The sequence below is a fragment of the Zonotrichia albicollis genome, chromosome 14 (assembly GCF_047830755.1).
Source record: "Zonotrichia albicollis isolate bZonAlb1 chromosome 14, bZonAlb1.hap1, whole genome shotgun sequence".
Classification (NCBI taxonomy): Eukaryota; Metazoa; Chordata; class Aves; order Passeriformes; family Passerellidae; genus Zonotrichia; species Zonotrichia albicollis.
Window position 1 is genome coordinate 18,755,959 of NC_133832.1, and position 20,197 is coordinate 18,776,155.

At 39.5% G+C, this 20,197-nt stretch overlaps 1 long non-coding RNA gene across 2 annotated transcripts in view; it reads right to left on the reverse strand.

The window, feature by feature from the left end:
* Positions 1 to 18,592, reverse strand: part of LOC141730883 (uncharacterized) — a 33,319-nt gene extending 14,727 nt beyond the window's left edge. For both annotated transcript variants that reach the window (XR_012582737.1, XR_012582736.1), the window contains exons 1-3: positions 18,362 to 18,592; positions 6,370 to 6,513; positions 208 to 256 (exon numbers count right to left, since the gene is read on the reverse strand). This is a non-coding gene — a long non-coding RNA (uncharacterized LOC141730883). The remainder of the gene's footprint in view (positions 1 to 207; positions 257 to 6,369; positions 6,514 to 18,361) is intronic.
* Between the last annotated feature and the right edge of the window lie 1,605 nt (positions 18,593 to 20,197).

The window sequence follows — 20,197 nt, forward strand, 5'->3', positions numbered from 1 at the left end:
GCTGTGATCCTGTTCTTAGGAAAAAAGGCAGTGGGTGTATCAGCATGGATTCATTGGCAGGAAATTACATTTCTAAGAGGAAGAAATTAGGATAACTATAAATCCTATGGTTTGTTAATTCATCAGCACAGCAGGATTAGCTTAAATAGCAACGAGTGAGCACACGTGGAATCAATGAAACTGGGTAAAGAGTTTGTGTTTGCTCACCTCCAGGTGATGTGTGGAAGTTTTCAGGTGGAGTCTGATGGAACATTTACTGAAATGAGAAGAAAAATTCGGTTTAAAGTTCCTCCAATACACAGTCATGAATTACAAATCTTACACAATTAATTGTGGTGATCAGATGCTTGCTTTACCCATAGATTTCAGATTATATGCAGAAATATGGACAATTTTGATGGCAAAGCACAAGATATTGATTTTTTCCCTTCTTTGGTTCACTTTTTAAGTGGTAGGCACACACGCTGCAGGATTGATTACTGGGCTGAATTCAGTAATTAAAAAAATACACAAAGGCTGCATTGAAATTAAGGTACTTACGATTCATCGAATTCAGCACTTTGCTCCTCTCACAAAAACATTGCTGGGCAATGAGCAAACCTCAGGAAATGATCCCCAGGCTGTGCTGGGGTGAGGTTTTGACTATTTGCCCTGCTGGGTGATTGCAGCCGTGCATCCATGTCATTATTGCAGGCTCAGGATGGATAGTTGGGCTCGGGATGGATGGTTTGGGCTCGGGATGGATGGTTTGGGCTCTGTTGTAATCTTCACTGCAGTGTTGTTCTCGCCTCTCTGCTGGGGCTCTTCTCCATTCTCTGCAGCACAGTCCTTCCTTTCTTCTCAGGGGCTCCTCCTGGGCTCTCGACCCACCCCTATTTATCTCAGTTACCTTCACGAGCTACAGCTGCTGCCCAGCTAAGGACCCTGCAGCTGCGGCTCGTTTGGAGCAACTCGGACCCACACAGATCCCACAATACAGCATATATTCAGGCCCCCACATTTCTCCCCTTTTCTTTTAACAATTATACAATCACAATACACATACAGTCCCAGCTCTCAGGCTGCCACAGCTCTCGGCTGTCTTTCGATGTTCCAAGGCTCTTTTCCTTAAAGGCCATATTCTTCCAGCTTTCTGCTGCTACAGCTCCTTAATTCAAAGGCCATATTATATTCTACAGTCCCAGCTCTCTGGCTGCCACAGCTCTCGGCTGTCCTATCTTCTATAGTCCCAGCTCTCTGGCTGATATTCCAAAGTCCCCCATACCTTCTTTCGAAGAGTGGCTGCATGTTCTTCATCACGTCGGGGTCACCAGTTGTTGTAATCTTCGCTGCAGCGTTGTTCTCACCTCTCTGCTGGGGCTCTTCTCCATTCTCTGCCACACACTCCTTCCTTTCTTCTCAGGGGCTCCTCTTGGGCTCTTGACCCACCCCTATTTATCTCAGTTACCTTCACGAGCTACAGCTGCTGCCCAACTAAGGACCCTGCAGCTGCAGCTCGTTTGGAGCAACTCGGACCCACACAGATCCCACAATACAACATATATTCAGGCCCCCACAGGGCTCAGGATGGATGTTTGGGGTCAGGATATCACCAGGAACTTCTCTCTTCATGCTGCTCTCACTGCTTTGGTGGAGAGGATGGCTGAGAACAGTGGGAATTGCTCCTCACTTCCCTGGACCATGAATAATACCAAGAAGTTGTTTTTTGGGTTTTTTTTTTTTCTGTGAACACTCTTGAGTTTTGGCTGCATTCTTACAACTGTATTTAATTTCTGTTATTCATAATTTTTAGGTATTGAGAAAAATACGGTGTTTTTAAAAGCCTTCACTCCTAGTCAGAAACTGCTCTTATAAAAATTCAAGCTGAATTTCCACCAGCCTTTGTTCACGCTTCACTCAGAGAGTAATTTGGACTCTGAGTTTCAGGGAGACAGGAATTACCCTGACCCTCTGGTTCATATTATTTTTTTGAGGATTGAGCCGTGATGAGCTGGGGAGCTTGTGCATAATTTATGAGCTCCAGATTTAATAACCATCCCCAGCCTGATGTGCCTCCTGCCCCATCCCTGCTTCTCATTTCGGGGCTAGGCATGGACTGGGGGGCAGCAGCTTCTCCCCTCATTAAAGTCACTCAGCCAGAGCACAACTGCTCCTACAGGGAACTGGAATCATCCCCAAGTATAAAATCCTTACTGAGATTCTCTTTGGAGGTCTGGTTTTTGGGGGTTCTTTTCACCCTCTTTGATACTCCTCAAATCTTCCATCCTTCTCTGAAGGGGAGAGAATGGGGATGATCCCACACATCACATTTTGTTGTCAGGGAGAGCTTCAGAGTGGAAAAGACATTGAATCCACAATGCTTAAGTTCCCAAAAGCAAGATTTGAGATTACAGCCCTGGGATAAGGCAGCTCCCTGTTCTCTACACAGAAATTCCTGCTCTGACTTTGGAAATCTTTCCCTGCATTGACAGAAGCTCAGCTGGGTTTGGATTCCACTCTGGAAACCCAGCAATAAAAACGAGGAGCTACAAATCTGGCAGGACTCTTGTTGATCTAATAAGCTTGAAGGATAAAAATTTGGACATATTTCCATCCAGAATCAAGGGATAACAAGGAAGAGAGCAGAGAGCAAAGAATTATCCCAATTTTGTTTGATTGGGTCAGACCCCTTCGTTTTTCATGCAATCTAAAATAGTATTTTAGTAAATAATTATAGTATAAGTATACTATTTAGTATGAATATTTAGTATACTAAATGGTAACTTTATATACTTTTTTAGCCATCAGATATTGCTGAAGAGGTGAACTAAAAATAGGAGAGGAAAAGAGTTAGCATTTGGATAGGCTGAAATGCTGACATTTCTCACTCAATAGTGGCAACTTCTTTTTAGAGAAGGTGACCACTAGAACAACTATCCAAAATATGCTTAAAAATGAGAATCTGGAAAGCCACATTTACATTAAAGCACAGGCACCAAAGAAATCAGATGAAAGTCCAGTAAGGGAAACACAACCAGCAGTCTGAGAAAATAATTGGACAAAAATAAATAAATGTGGTTTTATTGTTTGGGTCTCTTTGAGCTTTCTTTCACTCATCTGAGTATTCATTGATTCTTGAATCACAATTAAGTTATAACTAAATCACATTTCTTTAAGATATTCTAAAGCTGTAGGAGCAGCTCTTCAGTTTTAGTTAGCTCCCATTGAATCCAGATTACTTGGGGCATCTTTTTAATGGAAAAAAACCTCAATATTTTAAACTGCTCCACTGATGATTTCACTCAGATTAGAACACAGGAAATTCTGCAATGAAAAATAGAAAGCTAATCAGAAAAAATTGTAAGAGAAGGGAAACCAGATTGTCCTTTATCTTACACCAATTTACGCTGCTGAAGTCAAAGAAATGTGAGCAGTGAAATGAAATGATGAATCAGACCCAGTGCCTTTCTCCATTGCAAATTTAATGTTACGGAAAATGATATTAAAGTATAATACCCCTACTTTGGGGCTTACCAGAAAATGACTCATGATAAACACAGAGCGTTTGCAGAAATGGCATTAAAAAATAAATTTAGCTTCTCTCTCAGGCTCATTCCATATTTCAGGGTGTAATTTAAGTACACGTCCTTCATTGTGTTCAAAAATTCTTCCTTGGGAGTGGGAATTCAGAACTTTAACGGTAACTCAGACATTCATGCATAAAGTTATCAGCAAAAGTTGAAGTTAAACTGAACATTTCTGAATACAGAAGTAAGGCAGCACAAGGAAAGGCATGTTTCTCTTTCCCAAATTGCCTCTGAGTAAGGCAATTTAAGTGACATGAAAGATAGTTTAGCTTTTAAAGACTGCATTTAAGTGCCCATTCACCTTGATATCGAAAGCATTTTTATTGACTTGAACCTGTGCAGGTTCTTTCAGATAAATTACCAAATAAAATAAATAAATAAACATTAGACTTGCAAAGAATGGAACAGGGAGAACTGACCATCAGACAGAAGCTTGCCTTGAACAAACCAAGTGGCAATGAGGAGAAACCCATTTTTCTCAAGAAAATACCTAAACTTTCCCCAAAACAAGACAAAATAAAACTCCAGGCCCTTTTTGGCTGAAGGCTGCAAGGTTAAATTGGTCTTCCTGAGAGTTTGAGGATGACAAGTCCTGTTTTATGGCAAGATATACTCTTTTATGGACCTCAGCTAAATGAAGTAATAAAAATTTCTGCTTTCCCAAACTATCATATCAAGGATATTACTCTGTGCTTGCAGCCCTAAGAATATGTATGGCCAAGATTTAGGGTGTTCAGTGCTTTTGCTAAGCCTCTGTCATGATCTCAAAGGAAAAGACTGAGGTAAAACTACCTGGGATACCTCAACAGAAAAAAATACACTGAAATCAATACACATTAAATTAATGTCAGCCAAAGAGTAGGAACTCTTTTCTTTCTACCATCACTAATGTCTGTTCCTGAAATATTTTAAGCTTTTTCTTTCCTTTTTTTCTGGAGACCAAGTTTATTAATTTGGAGAACAAAATGCTCTTCAGCACTGCACAGTCACAGATCAGCTGTACATTCAGGTAAAAGTGCTGAAAAGAGGGGATGAAAATCAATCTGTGCAAAAAGCTGCAGAGGTCACTCCATCACTCCATTTCCCAAAGCCACGGTCCCATGCACTGGGCTGAAGAAGCCCCTTCAGCTGAAGAGGATTTCTCTGGGGGTCACACCCCATCCCTGAGTAGATTTTGGGGTCCTCCCCACTGACAGCACAGGCCACCAGAGCAGAAAAGCCACTGCAGGTTTCTGTCACAGCCATCTTTTATGAAAAATCCTTTCCTTAGGATTTTTCCTCTTGAGAAGCTGGGAGGCCTCAGGAACAAAATGCAAACAATGGTTATCTGCTGCTGTGGGATGCAACAGGTGCATCTGGGATTGGGCTCATGTGGTTGTTTCTAATTAATGGCCAATCACAGTCAGCTGGCTCAGACTCTCTGTCCCAGACACAAACCTCTGTTATCATTCTTTATTATTCTATTCTTAGCCAGCCTTCTGATGAAATCCTTTCTTCTATTATTTTAGTATAGTTTTAAGGTAATATATATAATAAAATAATAAATCAGCCTTCTGAAACATGGAGTCAGATCCCCATCTCTTCCCCCATCCAAGAACCCCTGTGAACACCATCACAAATTTCCTCTTGTGTTTGTCCCTGTGTTTGACCACATCCCCAGCTGCAGGCTCTGATGCTGCTCTGCTCCCAGCCTTGCTCCTGGAACTGTTTCCCCACATCAGCTGCACAGATTTTATAAAACAAGCCCACAGCAAGGCATTTCCATGACAACACGCTGCAGAAACTAAACTCAGGCTTGGAACCAGTTCTTGTTTTAGTTCTTAAATCTAGAAGTGTCTCTAGACTGCGCTGGTCTGGCCACAGCCATCAGGGGTCCAAGGCGCACAGTCAGAAATGAGAGCACGGAGCACAGGGAGAGCAGCAGCTCCAGCACTTTGCAGCTGTTCCTAACTTGGATGTGAATTTTGATCTCTTGTTCTGGAGACCCAGCGCTGACTGATCCAGTGTCCGGTTATCTCGGCTGCTTGAGGGGCCTGGAAAGGCCCGAGGTGACCTTGGGGCAGCCCGCGTATCAAAGGACGAGAAGAGGCTTCAGTTCTTCTTTCGGTTTTTATGTTTATTAATTGTTTATCTAAAAGATGTTCTTTCAGCCGAACAGAGCTCTGCTCAGCAGCCAGCCATGAGCACACTCTCTGCCCTCTGGGGCAGCCACGTATCTTTATACTCATTGTTACGTGTACAATATTTATCATTTTTCTCCAATACCATTTATTCTCATTGCTGGGTGCACTCTCAGTAATGACCAATCCCAAAGGTGCCACCATGGCCAAAGAAGATGGAGGAGAAGAGGAAGAAGAAGGAGGACAGGACACACCCCAATTCCTCCATCTTACTTCTCTAAACCCCCCTGTACATAAATCCTAAACCCTGTTTCTCACCCTCTAATTAGCTAATCTTTTCGCCATTCACCCCGGTGAAGCCCTCATCCTTGTCGTCTCCTGTGTAGGACCAAAGTCCAGCCACCAGACACTTCTGGCAACATTCCAGGAGTCCCGAGCCCCCCAAGGTGGTCTCGGTGGCTCGGCACCTCAGGACTGAGATCCTGAGATCCGACAATCCAGCAAGCAGCAGCAGCTGCAGTGAGCTCGGCAGCCCTGGCAGGGATCTGCACCAGCAGAGCTCTCGCTGCTGTTCTCCCTCAGTCTGTACACAATTCTTTTTGTTTCCGCGATTCCACGGGCCCTCTGCAGGGAGAGAACACACGGCTCCCGCATCAGGAGCGAGGTAATAAAGCATCACTCACCCCTCTGCAGCTTTACACGGATTCCTTTTGTGTTTCTGTCTCTTGCCGATATTGAGCTGGCTCAATGCCACACAGAGCAAGGCGCGAGGAGCTCGTGTTGTCACAGAGCCCAGAGCAGAGCTGGGTGAATGCAGGTGTCCCATTCTGCAGGACGAGAATGTAAAAAATCACATTTCTACCTCACACTCAGAGAAAGCCTGTATGGCTGGGTTAAACTGCTGCCTAATTAGAAAAAGTGCTGAAATTACATTTTTTTAATGTTCAAAAATGTATTTTAGATTTAACAGAAAAGCCGTGGTGCTGCTTTGTGCACACTCACCTTTCTCTGGGGTGAAATTTTTCCTTACTCCAAATCTTGCCACAGACACCCCAAAGAATTTGTGGTTTGGGTTTTTTATAAGACTTTATTTAGCTGGGCAAAGCTTTCCTGAGTGGTAAAAACACCCCAGACAATGGAAGATGTCCCACAGCACCCAAATACTGAATATACTGACTAACAGGGTTAATAGATTGATTTATTTGATTGCAGATACCAACCAGGACACACAAAGCTTTGAATTCTGGCTAAATTGTTGGATTGCTATACAAAAAGTAGACTAAGAGCTTAAGTGCTTTGTACATTTCTTGCAAGAAATATCCCTTTTTGGTTAATTCATACATTGATCAAACAATTATTTTGTTTCAGTATAAAAATCACAGAGGTACTAATCAAAAGTATTTAGTTAATAATAAAAGAGAAGACAAAAGCAACTGGAATGATAACTTGAAGAGTTTTTTGCAAATTCTAACATGATTTTCAAGGAAGTCAAATGTTTGATGTATTTTTTAAAAAACACCTTTCTTGATTTGAGTCAATATTAATCTCTAATTGATGAAATAAATGCTACTGCTGCTTCTCTTTGAAATGAATGGACACAAAAATGTTCAAAAGGAATCCTTTATAGACATCACATGTGGCCACATCAGAAACCTTAGGAAGTTAAACTACATCAGAGTAAGAGCATTAATAGTGGCCTGAAATAGAGGCATTGATCTGCTGAAGCTGAATGTAGACCAATATCAAAAGAAAATCATACCAACATTATTTCCTTTTTGAAAAGTACAACCAATTAATAAAATGAGAATATTATATTTTAAAAAATGGAAATCCTTTTTAGTTAGAGTTCTTTAATTTTTCAATTCTCTAAATGCTAAAATTTTGCTGTTAGAATATCCTGAGTACTGTTAGGAAATATCAAATAAGTCCTTATTCTAGATGGCAGCAAAAACTTAGAAACTGAGATATAGTCAATATTTCTGGTTTTAAAGTGACTTTTTTTTGTAAGATGCTCAGTATGAGCATGAGCTGTATAACCTCACTTGGTCAAAGTTCTGGAACTACAAGATTTCTCTAGTCAAGCATATTCCCTACTCAGCCTCTGAAAATGCATCTGAAGGGTTTTGCTCACATTCACTCACAGACTTGGTCAGGGAGTGGTGAAATCCCATTTCAGCCCAGGCAGGTCCTGCTGAACTGAGGGAAGCCACCCCTGGAATGTTCTGGGCTCCTGGAGCACTGCAGGGCTTGGGAGGCTCCATTCCAGGGGCATTCCCAGCACTGAAATCACAGAAATTCCCTTTGCTGCTGTAACTGGGCACAAATGAGCTGTTAAGTTGACAGCAGAAGATATTTTGGAGGTATGAAACAGCACAGGATTGAATTCCATCCATTTTTACTCACCATTAATCAGAATCAGGTCGTACAAATCAGGGGGTGCTTCAGCAGCAGGAATAATGCTGGATTATTTTTCCTGTTACTTAGAAAACAAGCACCCAAAACTTGGCCTTGATTTCACAGCTCTCATTTTTGATTTTACCTCATCCCACACAAAACCCTGAAACCCACTTGCCATTCATGCCAGAACCTCCCTCTGACTCCAGAAGGGGATGGGGCTCCTGACAGAACACCCAGGATAACATTTCTGTTGGTGGCCTCCTACTTGTTCTGGGCTGGCATTTGTATAATATTATGAACTATCCAGTATTTTAAATGCTTTCCTTCAATGCTACCTCTTTCACAAAGACATAAAGAGAAACCATTAAATAAAACCATCTCTGTTGCCTGCATGCTTTCTTCTTGCTTCACTTTCACAAAGACGTCAGGAAGAGTGAGGCAAAGCTGGAGAATTCCAAAACTTGTGAAGGAATTTGGCAGTGAATTTTTGTCTGTGCCTATTCTGAGGTTGCCAGTTTTATCTGTGCAATTGTTTGCAGCCCTTGCAGCAGCTCAGGTGCTGTGGTGTGTTCTTAAGTTTGTTAGTTTGCTCCCCCCATTTTCTGTATTACTTCCTGCTGCTACCGTGTCAGTTTGGTTGCTATGAAAATGAAACTGCTCCTCCCCTGGTTTCTCTTATAAAGTGAAAGTTGTTTCCTCCTTAGGCTCAGTCAATCACTCCTTTTCTCCTCCCAGGTTTCGAGAATTTTCTTTTCTCTGGGAGTTATGGTTGGCTGTAGCCCCAGAGCCCCTCCTATGATTTATAACAGTTGGTTACTTTAGTATATCAGTTATGTTTCGTACCTCCAAATATGTATTTCTATTGGATAGCCAAGTTTCCCTGCCTTCTTCCCCCCTTTTCCCTTAAAACCCTCTCCTGCCCCCTGTTCGGTGCCATTTGCTGGGTGTTTCCCCTCCTTGTTGGTTCTTCTGTAATAAACCGACAGTTTACCCCCAGCAAGTGGTCGCCTCCTAATTCGTCTCTCACCGCGCTGCTCCGAGCTATCCCCCAGCTCAGCCCAAGGCCAAGCCGCCGAGGGGGGCTGTTTTCTGATGGGCAGGGGCCCTGGCCTTCGCCCCTCACCAGACAGCCGGATTCCAGGGCCGATCACGCCCCCGCGCACTCGGGCGCCTCTCTCACCCTGCTGGGGCACAGGCTGCTCTCCTCTCCAGCAGCCAAATCCTGCTGGGGCTCTCAGGATCCTCACACACAGCTCCTTCCCCATCCTCTCGACACCAACACATTTCACACTTTTACAGATTCTTCATTATAGCCTGCAAGTCCTTCCTCACACAGACAGCAAAAGGAGGACAATGATACCAGTTTGGAAAAGCCATTTCAGTGTTTCAGAGTGGGAAGCAATTCATGGAAAACAGTTTTCACTTCCTTTGCTGCCCCACGTACAGAAGAGGAATAAACGCTGAGGCTCTGCAGAAATGTGAATTCTTTGGGAGAATCAGACCCTTGAACAGCACCCACCCATAAAACAACAGCAAAGTGAATTACTTGGGATTGAAGTTGGTTTGGACCCAGAATAAAAATGTTCAGCCTAGATGGGCCAGAGGCCCCTGATTAGAAACCCAGAGTAAACACAGGGGACCATTAGGCTGAACAGTTTTTAATGGCAAACACCTTTATAATAACCTTAGACTTTCTGCTTTCCTGAGGATAATGAGTCAGTCCAAACCAGTTTTTCTTTCCTGGTGCACAAATCCATCGAGTGGAATACAGAATATTCTCCAGTGAAGCCACTGGTTTCCGTGGATACTGCTAAGATTGCACTTCAGCATATTTTCTCTTTCAATTCAAAGTCTAGAGGAGCTCAATTTGCCTTGTTAAGGAAAAAAAATGTCTTTAGTAGTCTGTCCAGAATGCAGACAAAGGAAAGCAAATGTAGCATTCTAAAGCAAGAAGTCTTCCAAGAACTGCTGCCCTTTTAGTCAGAGATCATTAAAAAAGGTTATATACTTACAGCAACAGCTGTAAAAGAAACATATAATTTAAACATTGGGAGGATGTCTGCCATTCTAATAATTATTTTGAAAGCATAATATGCATATAAATGTTTTCCCTCAAGCATTTAAAATATTTTTATGGATATCTTGCCAAAATCCAGAATAATATGCTAGGTGGCAGATCTACTTTTCTGTAAAAAACAGACTGTAACATACCAGAGTAGAAAATCTGTACTTGTGAGGCTTTTATGTAATGCAGGATCCAAAAAAACAATAGCTGGAGAATAATGTTTTTTTCTTAATATTCTGAAGACAAGAAACCATCTATTTTTCCATTTGGTGACCCAGACAAATTTTTGTCCTTACTGCTGGGTTCACAGACTCCCACGTGTTTCTGTGTCTCAATATTACTCTAGAATAGAAATGTTTCCTCAGCTACAAATATAACTGATATTAAATTACTCAGTTTCTACAGCCTCAATTACTGAGTTGCCTTTCAGCCATCTCTGTTTTTACAGAAATGGTTAAACTGCAGGTCCTGGCCCTCCACATGCATTCTAGTGAGATCTTAAGGCAATTTCCTATAGATTCTTGAATCCAAACTCCACGCGCTAGAATTTTACATGGGTCCCCAAAATCCATCATTTTTAGCTGCCAGGGATCCAGTGGCAGACAGAGTTCCCACAACATGAAGGAATTCTTATTCCAAAGAGACAATGCAAGTGTTGAAGACAGAAACATGTGGCCTCTCATAAGTTTACACGCTCCTAGTATGGCTTTTATTGGGATCAATGACATTGATTTACATCAAACAATCAAACAATATCGCAATCAACATTGATATTGCAATCAAACAATCACTGCTTTGCTGCTGCCTCCCTTGCCTGGTTAAGGAACACACCTTGTACTTCTGCTCAACAAGCTTGCACTGTCAAATACTTTTATGTTTTTGTGCACTGGAGGATATTTCCTGACTTTCCCTGCTTTTCCCAAGCTGCATCCCCACAAAGCCACGCCCAAATTTCCACCCAGCCTGCCAGATGTGGCCCAGCTGCTGTGCCACCGCTCCTCCTTGCAGGGCATTGTTTGCTGATTAACACAGGAGACAGCTCTGAGGCTCCCCAGCTTCTGAGGGGCTGTCAGGGCTTTTGATCCACATTTCTTATTCCAGACAATGTCATGATAAAATTCACCAGTGCTCAAATTTCTGTTCTTTCATTAGGGCTCCCTTATCTATATAAACATTTCATGTTCTTTCTTTCACAATGCCTAGAGGTTTCCAATAGTTTTATGCATTTTTTGCCACTTCTATCTTTAATCTTGATCCCAGTTAGTTCTTTATAGTTGCCAGAGGCTTGCTTTTTTTTTTTTTTGGTTTTGTTATTCTTTGTTTTTAACTTCAAACACAACTTTCTGCTATACTTCCTGCACTGAATACTGACAAGTTGAAAGGAAGGAATACAGGAAACACAAGGCAAGACTGCATTAATCTGCAAAACCTATTGCAGATAAGTAAGCTGCTGCTTAATTCATATTCTGCCAGGGTGAGGCCAAACTATGAATTCTAATAAATATCTAAAATACAAAAAAAGGGACAAAAAAAAATAGAGAATAACTGCTTCTAGGGCTTCTTAGGTATTTTGTTCATATGCCTTCAAAATAAATTTTTAAAAAAATTATCTTCCATGAACACATTTTGGTGAATACTTTGCAGTAGGTATTTATATTTTAAGAGAAGTTTTGTTTGTTTCAATGGACTCTGTAACTTTGTGCATTTTTACGTGCCTACCTCATGAATATATATGAATATATATCACTACCATACTTCTCTTTCTGAGAGAAAAAACAGTCAAGAAACATATGGTGTCTATAACTGAATACCAAAGGAGACATGTAAAAGACCAAAATTATAACATTCTATAATACCTTACCCTTTTTTTTTTACCTGAGAGGAATTTAAAAAATCCATTGATTTTAAATTAGACTTTCTAGAATTAAAATAATTCCTCACTTACCATTCCCTTACTTGTAATCACCCATTCCATACTCACAGATCTGAGAAACATTTATTCCACTGCTTCTGGTAAAAGTGAAATATATACCTGGATTATTAACTTATTCATTTTGATGCAATTAATTTAAGTTTCTACATTTGTAACTTATTAATCATACTGCAAGTTGATTTTGTTACAATTAGCACTCCCATTAAAATGTTGAGGTTTCTTCCAACTACAAAGATTTTGGTGAAATTGTTGACAATTCATACAGGGAAGGGGTTTCTGGTGAAAATAGTAAGGACACAAATTGATGAAATATCCTGTTAAATCCAAACAAATATTTGAAGACATTTTGCCTCCTGGTATTTTTCATCTCAGATATAAAGCTTTACCATCATCACTGTGAAATTACATCCAATCTGCCACTAAGTCCTTCCTTCTGAAAATAGCAAGTTTTTTTTATTTTCTTACACCCACCAACTCCAATTTTCTGCCAATTGTTAACAAATCTCAAGTCCCTGGTAGAACTAAGGTAGCTCATTTTACAGATTCTATTTTCCCCCTGACCTCATACAACCGAAATAACTCTCCATGCCCACAGCAAACCAAAAAAAAAAATTAAATATTGCCCATATTTAATTATTCAAACTTTCTATGACCCTTTTGTTTGTGTCTCCACCCCGGGGACTCTGGGTTTATTTCAGCAGGGGCTGTGCACCAGTTTATTGCAAGGGGCAGAGGGGATAAAGCAGAAGCTGCCAGGTGGGTTCCTCAGCAGAGCATTAATCTGAGCTCTTCCCATGCCCTGGACAGAACTTGTCATGACACTCCCAGGAACTTAATTATCTTTGAGACTCCTGTGCCTTCGTCAAAGGGGGCTGAAATTGGCCACGAAATTCAACATTTACCAAAGGGAGCAAGGGAGGGCGGGCAGAGATGCCTTCACACCCACAGCCTTTCCTCAGGACACAGGGCTGAAATAACTGTGCAACAAATGGCTGGGAGGAAAGTGGCTCATGAATGTACCAATTAAATCACAGACAAGCGATTTCTTTTTTGCATTTATTATCATAAATACTCCGCTTTACCCTTTGCGGAATCTCATTTAACCGCGTTCATTTTAAAAGAACAATTTAAATCCGAGTTTTGTTTTTGTGGAGCACTGAGGGGAAAATGTTCTCTTATCTTCAAATGTTATTAACTGGAAATAAGTGTAACCTACCCTTTGAGGTCCTTATTGCAATTTAGATAGACAATTAGATATCTGACGCCAAAAAGAAAGGGAAAACTTTGTAGCAGAGATTTGTCTCGTGGTGCCCCAGGTGACTACAGCAGACTTCCTTCTGTGTTCAAATGATTAAAAAACTACAATTTCCTTCAAGCCATTTTTAGAAAGCTATTTGTAATTGCACTATCAAGTAATATAACTTTTTCAAAATTAGCTTATGAGATTTACATAGGATTGAGCTTTTAACAGGAAGGTGACTTGGAGCCTCATTTGCAATAGCTCTGCTCTTTCTTCAAGGCTGGAAAATTCCAATAGAGGAAACCAAATCCTTCCTTCACTTAACTGGATACACAAAGAAAAATTTCAACCTTGGAGACTTTCAGCAGCTTCCACAACAAATACACATCACTTTAACTAATAAAAGTACATGTGTCTGCTCTGTGACAAATCTATCCTTCAGGACAGTGCTGAAAATGAATTGCTTTATGCTGTAAATTTAATTTTTTGTTTCAAGAAAGCCTTTCTGGTCAGATCTTTGAAGGGAACAAAAGAAGAATATCTTTGTACTTGCATCCAGATATTGTCACCATAAAGACTTTACAGATGGAAGGAGTTTCAATGATTTAATCACAGAGGACCCACGAGAAAACTTGTGATTTAGCCACTGATGTTTTTGTGGCAGTTTGCATGCTGTAAATGGGAAACAGCACATAGCTTGAACAAACACTTATTTACAGGAGAAATGATCTCCAAAATCAGAGGCATAAAGCTATATGGAGCTGAGTTCAAAGCAATCTGCAGAACCATCACTTAGGAACCTTGATTTAAATGTCGTTTTGTCTTACACTTAGGAAACTTTGCTGAGAAGAAGCCAGAGTGAAGCAAATAATAGAATAAAGAACATTGGTAATCCCTTGGCAAAAAAAATAGACAAGCAAAGGAAAAAACAAAATTAAAATTGTTTAGCTTTCCCCTAATTTGTAAATGCATTGTTGAATCATGCATTTTTTTAACTGAAATGTATATCCTATGAGCTTTATAGGGACACTCAGAAAATGTCTTCATTTCTCACTCACATATTTGCAACAGCCTCAGATCTTGGGGATCTGAGAGCATATAATGTTGGTAAAATCATATTTTCATAAGCCTGGAAATCTGCATAATTTCCCTTTGTTAAATGAGTGCTCCAGCACGCAGCGTGCTGTAGGCAACTCATTGCTCACAATTGATAATTAGCTTTTGTTTAACAGCGCTGATGGGTGATTTTGCAGGAGCTGGTTTTGGGCAGAAGACCCTGGGATGCGTGGGATGACCCTGGAGAATGTCCTGGCTTCACTGCAGCCCCAGAGCCCGGGTGTTAATTGGCCACAGAGAGTCACAGAAATGGATAAATGGGAGCAGTGTCCCCCGTGAACTGAGAAATTTATGTGGCAATTAAACTCAATTAAAAAGAATAAACATCAAGGGTTTTGCTAAAATAGCATTGCAAAAATCTAAGCACACTAAGAAATACCTAAAGGTCAGCTTAAGTAAGAATAAGGTGTTATCTTCACCAGGTCAACTCTGAATACCTTTTCTTCTTTTTTCTTTTTGTGAAACAATACTTCTGGGATATTAAAAATCACCTCTTGGAAGGTGAAGACGAAAAACCACCCGACTAATCGAACAGAAGAAAATGTGCTCTTTTCAGAAATCCAAGATTTCTGGAAACTGAGAGAGGATGTGAGATTTTAAAATAAGAAAATGAAAGGTGATCAGGAAAACAGGCTGTCTTGGAGTACACACTTCACTCCAATGTTCTTTGCTTGAGAGCTCTGACTTCCTTTTTGCCTCCCTAACAAGGATTTATCCATCATCTAAATTCAAAGCTTTCCTAGTAGGCTCCAGATTCAAACCTAAAGAACTCATTAAAACACAGGAAATGCTGCCCTCTCCTCATGGATCTCGGTCATTCAGTGGCACCATTTTGACACACTGCATCTCAGTTTGTCCATGCTGTAACCTTATTTTCAAATTGAAGAGAGTAATAGGCAGATGTTTTTAAATTAAAATTTACTTTGGAACTTATGTGATTAATTTACTTTGTAACATATGTGATTGCTCATTAGAAATCTGAACTCCAGGTATGGATAAACATTACTGCCTTCCCAAAGATTTTTAAGCTATCTAAAAATAGTTTAGATAGCTAAACTATCTAATATAGATATCTATATTAGATATCTATAATACAGGTATCTAATATCTATATATCTAATAATATCTAATATCTAATACCTATTAGATATCTAGAGATGCTGCATTTAAGCATATGAAAAGTCACTTTTTAACCCTTTAAAAAAAAGAAACCATGATTTGACTGACTGCTGAAAGACAAAGAGAGTCATTAATGACACTTGAAAATTTGTTAACACAAACATATGGAGAGCTATAAACAAACCAGAGTTTACCCACCTGACAAAGGCCCATCTAAATGTCAGTGGACCTGCTGGCAGGTATCAAACCAAGCCCCTGATCCACTTCAAAAACTGCACAGGAGCATCCTTGACATTCTCCTTTCGTTTGACCTTTGGAATCATTTGGCCTCCTTGTTTTCCTGATTCCTCTCTTCATCTTCCTGTCCTGGTGGAGGCAGTGGGATGGAAATGCCATCCCTGTGGGCTGGGAGCTCCTTGGGTTCCATTGGAATCAGCCCTGGGAGGGATTAGGAGTGGCCAAGAGGGAAATGTTCTGGAGCACATTAAAGGGCTGCTCCTCTCCCCGTGGCCCTGCTAATCCTCCAGCCATTGTTGGGCTGTGCGTAATTCCCTCACCATGACAGACTCCAAATTGCAACCTCAATGTGAGTTTGAGGAATCAACACAATTTTCAATGGCAAAACATTTTCCTACGAAACATCAAAGAGTTTCTGGCTGATACTGTGGCTGCTGCCATTTTCTTACTGGATCACAAGCAAATGTGACTGGCAGTACTTCGAGTTTAAATTGCACCATCCTGTCCTTTAGAAAATTATTTTCTCACCTAAAAGCAGTGTATCAGTACCTGAAACTAATCTGAATTTGGTTATACAGTTTAATTTTTATTTGTCCCTATGCTTTACTATAGGGACAGGAAAACTTTACTTTGCAGGAAAAGAAGAAAAAAATTGAAAGATGAAAAAACTTCACTATAGTTTGCAGGAAAAGAAGCAAAGAAAATTACCATGGAACCTGTGTTTTTTAATTCATTTACTCCATTATTCTTATAGCACCTCAAATGTAAATTGCTCTTTCTTTTATTGTTAACTACTTAAAACTAATAATAAACTCAAAGGGTAAATGGTTCATAATGGCAGATTTCATCTATTTCAAAAGCAAAACAAAACAAAAAAAAAAAAAACCCAAAAAAACCCCTACACCTCAGAACACTGATAAGCTGATAAAATAGTGACCAACTTCTATTTATTAGTAATAAATCTTCAAAAAGGAAAACATGGACTTTCAGAATGGAAGCACATATCTGTGAATAAGGACAATTTTTATCATGGCACTCCCTAACTGCAATCCTCCTCAGAAATCAGAAAACATGATGTTCCATAATCCTGACACATTAACTTGTGTTTTCAGTTTACTGATAGAATTCCTTTTATTTCCAACTAAAGCAAATGCTGGCAAAATTAAATGTCTCAGAGGAAGACACAGACTATTTGAAACATCCATCCTCAGTTTAATGGAGTTGTAAATGCTTTCATGCTACACAGTGGAAGGTCAAGTTCTTTAACATTTCCCTCCACACATAATGGAAATAAATTGCATTCTAGTTAAATCTAGCTAGTCTGAGTTCCTAGAAACTCTTGTATCTAATTTTAGGATCTTTTATTGTGTAATAGTGAAATTTTATGAACTACAAAAGCATTACCTTTAATCATTGTGCCAGATACACTTTAGGGGAGTTCCTTGTGAGATTATAAATCTGTACATTTTTGTTCTTACCTAAGATTTTTTCCTGGTGTGACTTCTTACAGCTAAGAACATGTAATTTAACTGAACAAAGAATTACCAGTGAATACAGAACCATAAAACTGTATACATAATTATATTAGAAAGCAACCTTTGATGGAATTTATTATGAAGTTATTTAAAAATCTTATCTTTCTAACACAATTACTTGTGGGTTTTGGATGATAATTTAAACTATCTAAAAAACCCCTCAACAAACTAAACATACAAAGATAAATCTGGTAAATATTCAACAGCATAATTTCACTTTGGTTTGCACTAATTGACAATCATAATATATTTAAAGCAGAATATTTTAGACTCATTTTCTGCTGCTATTACTGGCTGCAGTTCTGCAGTAATTCTGAGCAGTGCCACAAAACTTCTCCCTACAACCAAAACAATTCCCATTCCACGGGAGCAGATATTTCCAGAAGTGCAGAAATGGATGAATTCTTTCCACTACTTTCAACTTTTAAGGTATCCCATTAATTACTTGGCGAATTATTACAGTGGTATCATAATTATTGACCAATTATGGCAGGTACATAGCTACTATCCCCTAAACTGGGTAGATTTTAAAACTAAAAACAAGAGAAAAGGTGAAAATTGTGATGAAGGAGTACAGAGTACTTCACTTAGCAGGGGATTTTCGTTTTTTGTTTAATTAAAAGTATTTTTTAAATGAAAAATAAGGCTGATGCTGTCAGAAAGCTTCATCCAGGCCCCAGGTATTGTTCTAGGTGTGTCCATGACTTGGGGCCAAGCAGATCCAAAGGAAAACAAGCTGCTGCTATCACAGGCATAAAAAATTGCTTTTTCTCAAGGAAGTTGAACGAAGAGCAGCATTTCAGGGAGATGAATTTGGGACTCCCGTCAGCAGCTGATTCAGAGCTTTGTGCCCATGGAGCAGTCAGCAAGTTTTCCATAATAGGGTTCAACACCTCCTCCTATTACAGGCAAAGTCAGTCGTCCATAAATGCATTCAAATTGCTGAGTTATCCACACGTTCCCTTAAACTATTTAATATGTGCGTCTCAGATGCCAAAAAAGCTCAGCTCAAAAGGGAAAGTTTGAGACTCACCAGCCTTGGATAAGGAAGGGGGAGCAATTCCAACCCATGGAAATCTCTTGTGTTAGAGGACATAAAACACTTCCAGACATTTGAGGGCTTGGTCTGTGCTTCTTTTCTCTGTAATTAATATATAATCACAAGTATAGTTCATCATGTAAACAAGTTATAGAAACGTTTTATCAAATTTAGAGAAGATAAAAGCTGTAAACACTCAACAACCACGGCAAAGAGAATTTCTGTGCTTTGGTCCGGCATTACTAATAAATGGCTTAGCCTTATTTAAAAGTCAGTTTTAAGGAAAGGCCTAATTCTTAAAGACATTTAAAATGTTTAGGGACAAGGAGTAACAGTCAGATAAAACATTACACATGCAGTAAATAGAGCCTTCTATCTGTTGATTAAAGAACAATCAACACTTGTAAATATGGTGGTGATCACTACAGGAAGAACTTAATCAGGAATGAGGAGTTCAGCTTTTAAATGGAATGCCAAAAATAACACAAGTGGAATGCCAAAAATAACAAGTGGTCAGCTGCTTCAAATATATAAACATAAAATATTCTCGTTTGTTTCTTAAAGAAGTGTTAAGGACATGATGTGATTAAAACCTAGCAGAACTGAGCTCATGGGAAAGGTGGAAATTATAACCACATTGCAGTTTAGCTGTTTGTGTGATTAATTTGAGTAAATATAAATATTCATTTGTAAATATTGTATGGAACAGAGTGCTCATAAAAAACTTGTTCTCCTGTGACATTGAGCCAAATGACTTTTAACACGTGAACTTCTGAAAACCATGCCTTCCTAAATTGTGAGTAAAATCCAAAGAGACAAAACACTGCTGAGAGATCGGGGGATGGCACCCAGCCGTGCTATGGAGGACATCAGGTCTGCACTAAAAAGAAAGAAAGAAGAAAAGACAGAATTTCCCTTAGAAGACTTGCAGCACTTTATTAAAGCAAGTGGAAATGATCATTGTGCATAGCATTAAGAGGTCCATCTGGGAAAAGCAATCCCATTTAGCAAAGGCAGAGAGGCTGCAGAAAAAAGGAAGAGGAGATTGGGTGTGAAATCCAAGCCCCTTTGAAGTCAATGGGAATTCTGCCATTGATTTCACTGGGTCAGGGCTTCACTCAAGGTGGATGCAGACTGTGCTCCGAGAGATCCATACTGAACTGAGGCTTCTCGTTCCTAAAGCCACATTAAAGTCACCCCCATGTAAAACCAATAAAGCAGAGTACAGAATAAACTTCATTATTTTTTAATGGTGGAAAATGAAAAGATTGCTGCCAAAACCCTGCTGTTAATACAATTAAAGGTGGACAGAAAGGAAGAATAGATATTTTAACATTTGCCTCCTGCGTCTATTTTGTTTTTTTCCATTTTAGTTTTCCTCACTGAACACTTTTATGCCTCCCTGCTTCTCTTTTTATGCTCTCTTCAATGCTTAACTGCAAATTCCGGTGTCAAAACTGACAAAAACCTATTTTATATTTATATTTCCATAAAATATATATTTATAAAAAATATTTTCATTTATATTTAAATTATATATATATATATATATATATATATATATATATATATATATATATATATATATACAGAGAGAGAGAGAGAGAGAAAGAAAGAGAATATTTATACTCCCATTTTTATACAACCCAGTCACTTAAACGGCACTGTCCAAGTTCTGGGAAAAGTTTGTTGCACACATTTTAAAACATATTTTATATACACTTTTCATGGAGGAAAAAAACCCATTCTCAGATGCTTCTTTTGTTATTATAAAGCAAATTCAGATCTACAAGTAGCATATGAAAATGTCAGCTTTGAGTGGTGTGGCAT